Below are 8525 nucleotides of genomic sequence, written 5' to 3' on the forward strand. Positions count from 1 at the left end.
AATTTGGCTTTTATTTTGTCTTTTAATCCATTTAATTACCAATTTACTAAAATGCCCCTAACTTAAAAATATCCTATTTCACTTTTCTCATGTCCATTTTTTTCCACAATTTAACCAATGGCCTAATTAAAAAAGGACCTCCAATTTAAAATTTCATAACAATTGGACACTTCTAGCTTCTAGAACTCAAGTTTTGCACTTTTTACAATTTAGTCCTTTTGACTAAATTGAGTGCCCAAATGTCGAAATTTTTGAATGAAATTTTCACAAAATCATTCCATGAAATTGTAGACCATAAAAATAGAATAAAAATAAAATTTTCCTTGTCAAATTTGTGGTCCCGAAACCACTGTTTCGACTAGGCCTATTTCAGGATGTTACATATAAGTTTTCTACTTAAATGCAGGATAGTTAAAGATTCACACATCGCCAGGGATCGAGCTAGACTTTGCTGGGAGCGAGGAAAAATGCACATGCTTACATTAGTGTAGAGGGGCACTCAAAGAGGCTCTGCCTCAGGGTCTTAGTTTCCATTTTATGTTTTTGAGTCATAGCCCAAAAATTTTGTAATTTATTGATGAAAATGGAGCTTAAAAGTTTTTTTATCATTTGATAATATAAATTGAATAAGTAATGTAATTCAGGACAGATATTTTTTTAATAAGTAATTCAGGTTATTGTGGCATTTGATACCTAGACTCAATGAATGGTTCGGGCATCAGGTGCTACATTTTAAACCTTAGGAGCGACAATAGGGTTAAACACAAGGGAAATTCCAAAATTCTAAAAAAATGCAGGGGTAGGGATTGGAACTTGGGTTTTAAGGACAATTTCACTACCACTTAACCATTACACTAGTAACTCCTTTATGCTTAATGAAACCAACAAGCAAAAATAAATTGCGGTGTGACATGTCCCCTTCGGACATCACAGTTTGCACTCAGCAACACCGGTTTGTAGAATCTACCAAGTGTTCCATTTTCCCTATCCATCCACCCACACCTCCATTTTTACATTTCTACCTTGATGCTTGAACACCGTAGTATCCCCTCTGCAAGGCTTGGAGCTTCGAACATCACGGTTTGCACCCAGCAACACTGAATGGTCAAATCTAATAGAATCTCCCTTTTTCCAACCATCCACCCAATCCTAGCTTCATTTAACTCATAAATAGTTCTCCCTCCTTACTCCAAATTTCATAAACACGCAGACACCATTTAATAGCAACTAAGCATGACAACCATTTATCGGTTAAACTAAAGGGGTTTAACCCTTAAAACTCATAATCCATTATTATATTAAAGCTTTTAAGATGTCTTGCTCTAGTTCTTTCCTTAATTCGCACCAGTTCCTCAATTTCTCTATTACTAGTCTTCAATGCATACAAGTGTTGCGACATGTAGAGCTTCCTTTAGCCACATCCTCTTCCTCTTCATAGTGACTAAAGAAGATGATGCTATGGAGAGAAAAATTCTAAACAGAATTCAGGAAATTTTGGCTCCTATAAACGAAAAAATATATAGGATTTTTCCTATGTAATTTATCACCTTTTTACTTAAATCCGTTGTTAAAACTAAGTAATTGTTTAATAAATTAATGAAATATGTGAAAATATGAAATTAGGACATAGAAATTATTAAAATATGATTTTATGCTTTATTATAGAGTTTTCATGCAATAAATGGCTTATTTTATATTAATTTGAATATATTATACTTTTTAAGACATAAAGTGGGCCATACATGATTAAATTAAATAATAAAATATAAAATTATATTTAATAATTCATTTTAAAATATTTTATTAATAATTTGGGTTTTAACTAATTAATTAAATTGGATAAATTTTATTCTTTGGTCCTCTAACTTGTTGATTTATTCTGGATAGGTCTGATAGCTCTTGAGTTTTGTGGCATCCAAAATTGCTTAAAAATCAAGCAAAAAATCAAGTCAAAGGCCACTAAGCATGGCCGGCCACAATTTGAGGAGATTTGAAGAGGCTAACATTCACTATTTTTAGCAAACTATCCCCGTCTCCTCACATATAAATAAGACCCTCTCATTCCTTCATTCATCATCCCTCAAGCACCCCTTAATCATCCCTCAAGCATCCCTCAATCATTCCTCATACATACTCATCATTCATCATTCTCTCTTTTCTCCAAATTCTCTTAGCCTTTTCCATTCCCACACCTAGCATCATCTCTTCATAGAGATTTTAGCAATTAAGCCTCTTAAAGAACCATTGGTCGGCCACCTTGGGTAGCCATCAGTAAAGAGCAAAGCAAAGGAACGAATGAGCCTCGTCAGTCAGAGTCTTGGGTGACAGCCACTCTGAATTGGGTTTAATTTTCCTTTTATTTAATTTAATATAAAGATGTTTGCTATGTGTTCTTTGTTCTTGTTTACAACAATGTTAGCTTAATTTTATTTCAGCTAGGATGATTGTTTTGATTAAATAATATTTATTTGACTCATGCTTATAATGTTTATGCCTCAATCGATCATGTTTTTAATTAAAATCAAGTCTGTATTTCGTTCTTACGTGATTGAAATGCACCTGAATTAGTTGAGCGATCCTAACCAGACAACGGCTAATGGACACATAATTGAAATGTGGATGCTCAATTTAGATCCTAACCCGATTAAATTGAAGGTTGCATAACAACTCTGACCAAGCACCGTTATCTGCATAGTTTTTAGATTTGCGTGATTAAATTTTTTCAAACCTAACACATCCCTGTTACCTCACACGAATGTTAAGAAACCCTTAGTAAATAAGGATCAGTAAAATGCGTAATTACTAAGTAAAGGATTCAGAAAGGACCTAATGTTGTGTCCAAACTCATGAAAGATCGAGTTGCCATGGAATGTTTTTCTGAATGTTATTAAGCATGTAGATAATAAATTGAGATTAATTAAAGTAATTGTCCAAGCTTATTTATGTTATAATTGTTGCAAATTGTGTTTAATTTTACTAAAATCTATTTCATTCATAGAGTTTGCATACTTAGGATAATTTGCGTTAGGGATCATTGCATTTAGTTTAATATATTTTAATCACTACTTCTCAACTACATTGTGTTTTTATTTACCAAATTGTTAATATAATTTTACAAATTAAGTGACTTAGCACAAATAAAATCCCTATAGAGACGCTAACTCGATAATTACTTATCACTTTATAACGACTGTGTACGCTCGCACAAACCTACGCATTACAAGTTTTTGGTCCTATTGCCAGGGATTGTCAACTGTTGCCACAGTCATTTTTTTCGTGAAATTATTTATTTTCAATTTGATTTATTTCTAACATTACTAACTTATTCTTTTTAATTTTTGTGATTTTCTTTTCAGGTGTTTATGAGCATAGATTGAATTATGAATTTACTCCCCGTAGACCCTGAAATTGAGCGAACTTTCAGATAAAGAAGACATGAACGAATAGCTCAAAAACAAGTCAAGATGGACCTTGGAAATCAGAATCAAGACCAAGGTAATCAAGCTGATCTTGTACGAAATCCTATCCTCATTGCCGATGATGGGGATCGGTGCATCAGACAATATGATGTGCCACTTTTCAGTGAGTTAAAATTAGAAGGCCAGATATTGAGGCAACCTAGTTTGAATTGAAACTAGTGATGTTTCAAATGCTACAAACGGTAGGCCAATTTAGTGGTATGCCCACGGGAGATCCACATTTCTACCTTCGATTGTTTATGGAGGTGAGTAATTCATTCAAGATAGCCGGTGTGACTGAAGACGCACTGAGGTTAAAGTTGTTTCCGTACTCGTTGCGAGATCGAGGATAAGCATGGCTCAATTCATTGCCACCAAGTTCCATATCTACATGGCAAGAATTAGCAGAGAGATTTTTGGTTAAGTAGTTCCCACCTATCAAAAATGCTAAGTTAAGGAACGAGATCACAACTTTCCAACAATTGGATGATGAGTCTTTGTTTGAGGCTTGGGAGCGATTCAAGGAGTTACTTCGTAAGTGTCCTCATCATGGGATTCCTCATTGTATCCAGTTGGAGACATTCTATAATGGTCTCAATGCACATACAAGATTGATGGTGGATGCTTCCGCGAATGGTGCAATTTTGTCTAAGTCTTATAATGAGTTTTATGAGATCATCGAGAGGATCGCGAGTAATTACTATCACTGGCCAACAAATCGAACATCTTCAGGAAGACGTGTAGTCAAAGTTCATGAAGTTGACACGCTCACTTTGTTATCAGCTTAGGTATTGTCTATTTCTTCTATGAAAAAAAGTTAATCGTTAATAGTACTAATAATTCTGCAGCTCAGCCACTAAGTCTGTTTGAATTAGTTTCCTGTGTGTATTGTGGGGAAGGACATTCTTTTGAGAACTGTCCACCAAATCCCCAGTCAGTGTACTATGTGGGGAACTAATATCGAAATAGGAGTGGACAAGGACCCCAATCCAACTTCTACAATCCTTCATGGCATAATCATCCTAACTTTTCCTAGAGCAACCAAGGAAATGGATCGAACAACAACTTATTACAACAAAGACCCAACCAATCTCAAGGGTATAATCAGCAAGCTCTAAAACCACCTCAAGCGGAGGCATCAAATAGTTTGGAGAACTTGTTGAAATGTACATGACAAAGAATGACACTTTGATCTAAAGCCAAGCAGCAACACTAAAAAAATTGGAAAACCAAATGGGTCAGGTAGCTACGGAGCTACGTAATAGACCACAAGGAACCTTGTCGAGCGATACTGTGAATCTAAAAAATTTGGGTAAAGAACATATCATGGCAGTGGCATTACGAAGTGGTAAAATTCTTGAACTCCAATTAATTGATGTTGAACATAAGCCCATTGAGAAGAATCAACCAGCTGTTGAAGTTCCTACACCAAAGGAATCAAAATGTGCAAAGTCTAACAAGGTAAACCCAGACTTAGTGAATTCAGGTATTTTAACATCTTCTTTGGATGCAGATTTACCTACTCAGAAAAGTTGTCTGGTTCAATTGAAAGTTTCATCACCTCCATACCCGCAAAGATTGCAGCAAAACAAGCAGAAATAGGAGGTGCAATTCAAGAAGTTTTTGGATGTTTTGAAGCAGTTACACATCAATATTTCGTTGGTGGAGGCTTTAGAAAAAATACCAAATTATGTGAAGTTTTTGAAGGATATACTATCCAAGAAGAAACGATTGAGTGAGTATGAGACTGTTGCTTTGACAAAGGAGTGCAGTGTGTTCCTGCAGAACAAATTGCCATCAAAATTGAAAGACCCAGGAAGCTTTACTATACCCTGTAACTTTGGTGAATCTTACTATGGTAAAGCTTTGTGTGACTTAGGAATGAGTATCAACTTGATGCCTAAGTCTATTTTCAAGATTCTAGGGATAGGTGAAGTAAGACCTAAAGTTGTGACGCATCAGGTAGCAGATCGATCTTTAGCATTTCTCGAAAGAAAGATTGAGGATGTTTTGGTAATAGTCAATAAATTTATTTTTCTTGCTGATTTTATTGTCTTAGATTCTAAAGTAGACAAGGAAGTGCCGATCATCCTTGAGAGACCTTTCTTAGCCATAGGAAGAATGTTAATTGATGTGCAGAAAGGAGATGTGAGTTCAAAACAATTAGGTAACCTTTAACATTCTTAAAGCGATGAAATTTCCTGATCTGGAAGAGGAGTGTTCAGTTATGGAAGAGATAGAAACCTTGGTTTCTATGGAAAGTAATTTTGAAGAAGATCCATTGGAGAAAGCCTTAGATCTTGACCCTTTGGAGGATGAAGAAGGTGAAGAAAACATGGCTTTGATGGAAGCCAATCCGGGAAATTTTATTCAATCCACATGGTTTGAACCGTTGGAGTTGGAAGTCAAAGAATTTGTGCAACCCAAGTTGTCAATTAAAGAACCACCTAAACTCAAACTAAAGGTACTTCCTTCCCACTTGAAATACGTTTATTTAGGTGATTGTTCTACTTTTCTTGTGATTATTTCAGTGGAACTAATGAACTATTGAGAGGAGCAACTAATTACTATTTTAAAGAAATTTAAGAAAGTAATTGGTTATGCCATAGCTGATATTTGAGGTATAAGCCCTTCTTTTTGCATGCATAAAATCATTTTAGAAGAAGGTGAAAGAGCTCGAATTGATGGGCAAAGGAGGCTCAATCCAATTATGAAAGAAGTTGTGAGAAATGAAGTGATCAAATGGTTAGATGTAGGAATCATCTATCCTATTTCAGATAGTTCGTGGGTAAGTCCTGTGCAGTGTGTGTTAAAGAAAGGTGGAACCACGATTGTTGAAAATGAGCATAACGAGTTAATTCCAACAAGAACTATTATCGGTTGGAGAATCTGTATTGATTACAGAAAGTTGAACAAATCCACTTGGAAGGAACATTTTTCGTTTCCTTTTAGGATCAAATGTTAGATCAACTGGCAGGTAATGAATTCTATTATTTTTCAGCTGGCTACTCAGGATATAACCAAATAGTTGTAGCCTCGGAGGACCAACATAAAACAACCTTTACTTGTCCATACGGTGCGTTTGCTTTTAGGCGAATGCCTTTTGGTTTATGCAATGCACCTGCAACTTTTCAACGATGCATGATGGCAATATTTACTGATATGGTTGAAAATTTTGTTAAGGTTTTCATGGATGATTTTTCTATTTTTGGTAACACTTATGATATTTGTTTGAGTAATTTGGCTAAGGTACTGAAGAGATGCAAAGAGACAAATCTTGTCCTTAATTGGGAAAAATATCATTTTATGGTCAAGGAAGGGATTGTCTTAGGTCATAAGATCTCAAAAAAAGGAAATGAAGTCAATAAAGCAAAGGTGGACGTAATTAAAAGATTACTAGCCCTAGTGAATGTGAAAGGAATCAGAAGTTTCTTAGGCTATGCTGGTTTTTATCGAAGGTTTATAAAAGATTTCTCGAAAATTTCTAAATCGTTGTGTTTGTTGATAGAGAAAGATACAGTGTTTGATTTTAACAAAGCATGTTTGGAAGCTTTTGAAGAGGTAAAAAAGTGGTTAATCTCAGCCCCAATAATTGTTACACCTGATTGGAACTCACCTTTTGAGTTGATGTGTGATGCAAGTGACTATGTCGTTGGAGCTGTGATGGGTCAAAGAAGAAATAAAGTGTGTCACCCAATTTACTATGGAAGTAAAACTTTGACGGGAGCCCAACACAATTATACGGTAACCGAAAAGGAACTCTTCACTATAGTTTTTGCTTTTGAAAAATTTCACTCATATCTTATAGGTACCAAAATTACAGTATTTATTGACCATGAGGCCATTAAATACTTGCTCATGAAGAAAGATGCAAAACCAAGGCTAATTCGTTGGATACTTTTACTCCAAGAATTTGACCTTGAGATCCAAGACAGAAAAGGTGTCGAAAATCAAATAGCTAATCATCTATCGAGGTTGAAGCAAGATGAGGTAACTCAGTCATGTGTGCCTATGAACGAGAATTTCCCAAATAAACACTAATTTAAGGTAAATCAAATTCATGAAATACTCTGGTTTGTTGATTTTGTTAATTATCTTGCATGTGGAATAATTCCTCGAGAAATGACATACCAACAAAGGAAAAAATTCCTTCATGATAGTCGGTATTATCTTTAGGAGGATCCATTTTTGTGTAAACAATATGCAGATAATATAATTTGAAAGTGTGTAGCTGAAAGTAAGATTGTTGAGATATTGTATCATTGCGATTCATCTCCAAGTGGGGGACACTTTGGTGGTTTACGTACTGCAGCAAAGATTTTGCAAGTAGGTTTCTTTTGGCCTACACTATTTAAAGATACTTATGCTTATGTGAAGAACTGTGATAAATGCCAAAAAACTGGAAATATAACAAAGAGGAATGAGATGCCCTTGACAAACATTTTGGAGATTGAATTGTTCAACGTATAGGGCATTGACTTTTTAGGCCAGTTTCCTTCTTCGTATGGGAGTAAATACATCTTAGCTGATGTGGACTATGTATCCAAGTAGGTTGAAGCTGAAGCATACCCTACAAATGATGCTAAGGTAGTCATGCGATTCCTAATAAGCATGTGTTTACATGATTTGGGACACCAAGAGCTATTATTAGTGATGAAGGTTCTCACTTTGTGAACAAATGGCTTAAGTGGTTGCTTGGAAAATATGATGTGAAGCACAAGGTTGCTACTACCTATCACCTCCAGTCTAATGGGTAAGTTGAAAGAATGAATCGCGAAATCAAACGTATCCTTGAAAAGGTAGTACGCCCTAGCAGAAAAGTTGGTCTCGAAGGCTCGATGACGCATTATGGGCCTATCAAACAACATTTAAGACTCCGTTAAGAATGACTCCTTATCGATTAGTCTTTGAAAAGGCATGTCATTTGCCATTAGAGTTGGAGAATAAAGCTCACTTTGCTTTGAAGCAGTTGAACTTTGATCTTAAGCAAGCCGGTGAGAGAAGGATGTTACAACTTGATGAGTTGGAAGAACTGAGGTTGTTTTCCTATGATAATGCCAAAATGTG

At 35.4% G+C, this 8525-nt stretch overlaps 1 non-coding gene across 1 annotated transcript; it reads right to left on the reverse strand.

Annotated features, from left to right (window-relative positions):
• Positions 1–3907: 3907 nt before the first annotated feature.
• Positions 3908–4014, reverse strand: LOC128032865 (small nucleolar RNA R71). The gene has a single exon (XR_008189206.1). It is a non-coding gene; the product is annotated as a small nucleolar RNA R71 (small nucleolar RNA).
• Between the last annotated feature and the right edge of the window lie 4511 nt (positions 4015–8525).

Source organism: Gossypium raimondii, chromosome 9 (genome assembly GCF_025698545.1).
Source record: "Gossypium raimondii isolate GPD5lz chromosome 9, ASM2569854v1, whole genome shotgun sequence".
Taxonomy (NCBI): Eukaryota; Viridiplantae; Streptophyta; class Magnoliopsida; order Malvales; family Malvaceae; genus Gossypium; species Gossypium raimondii.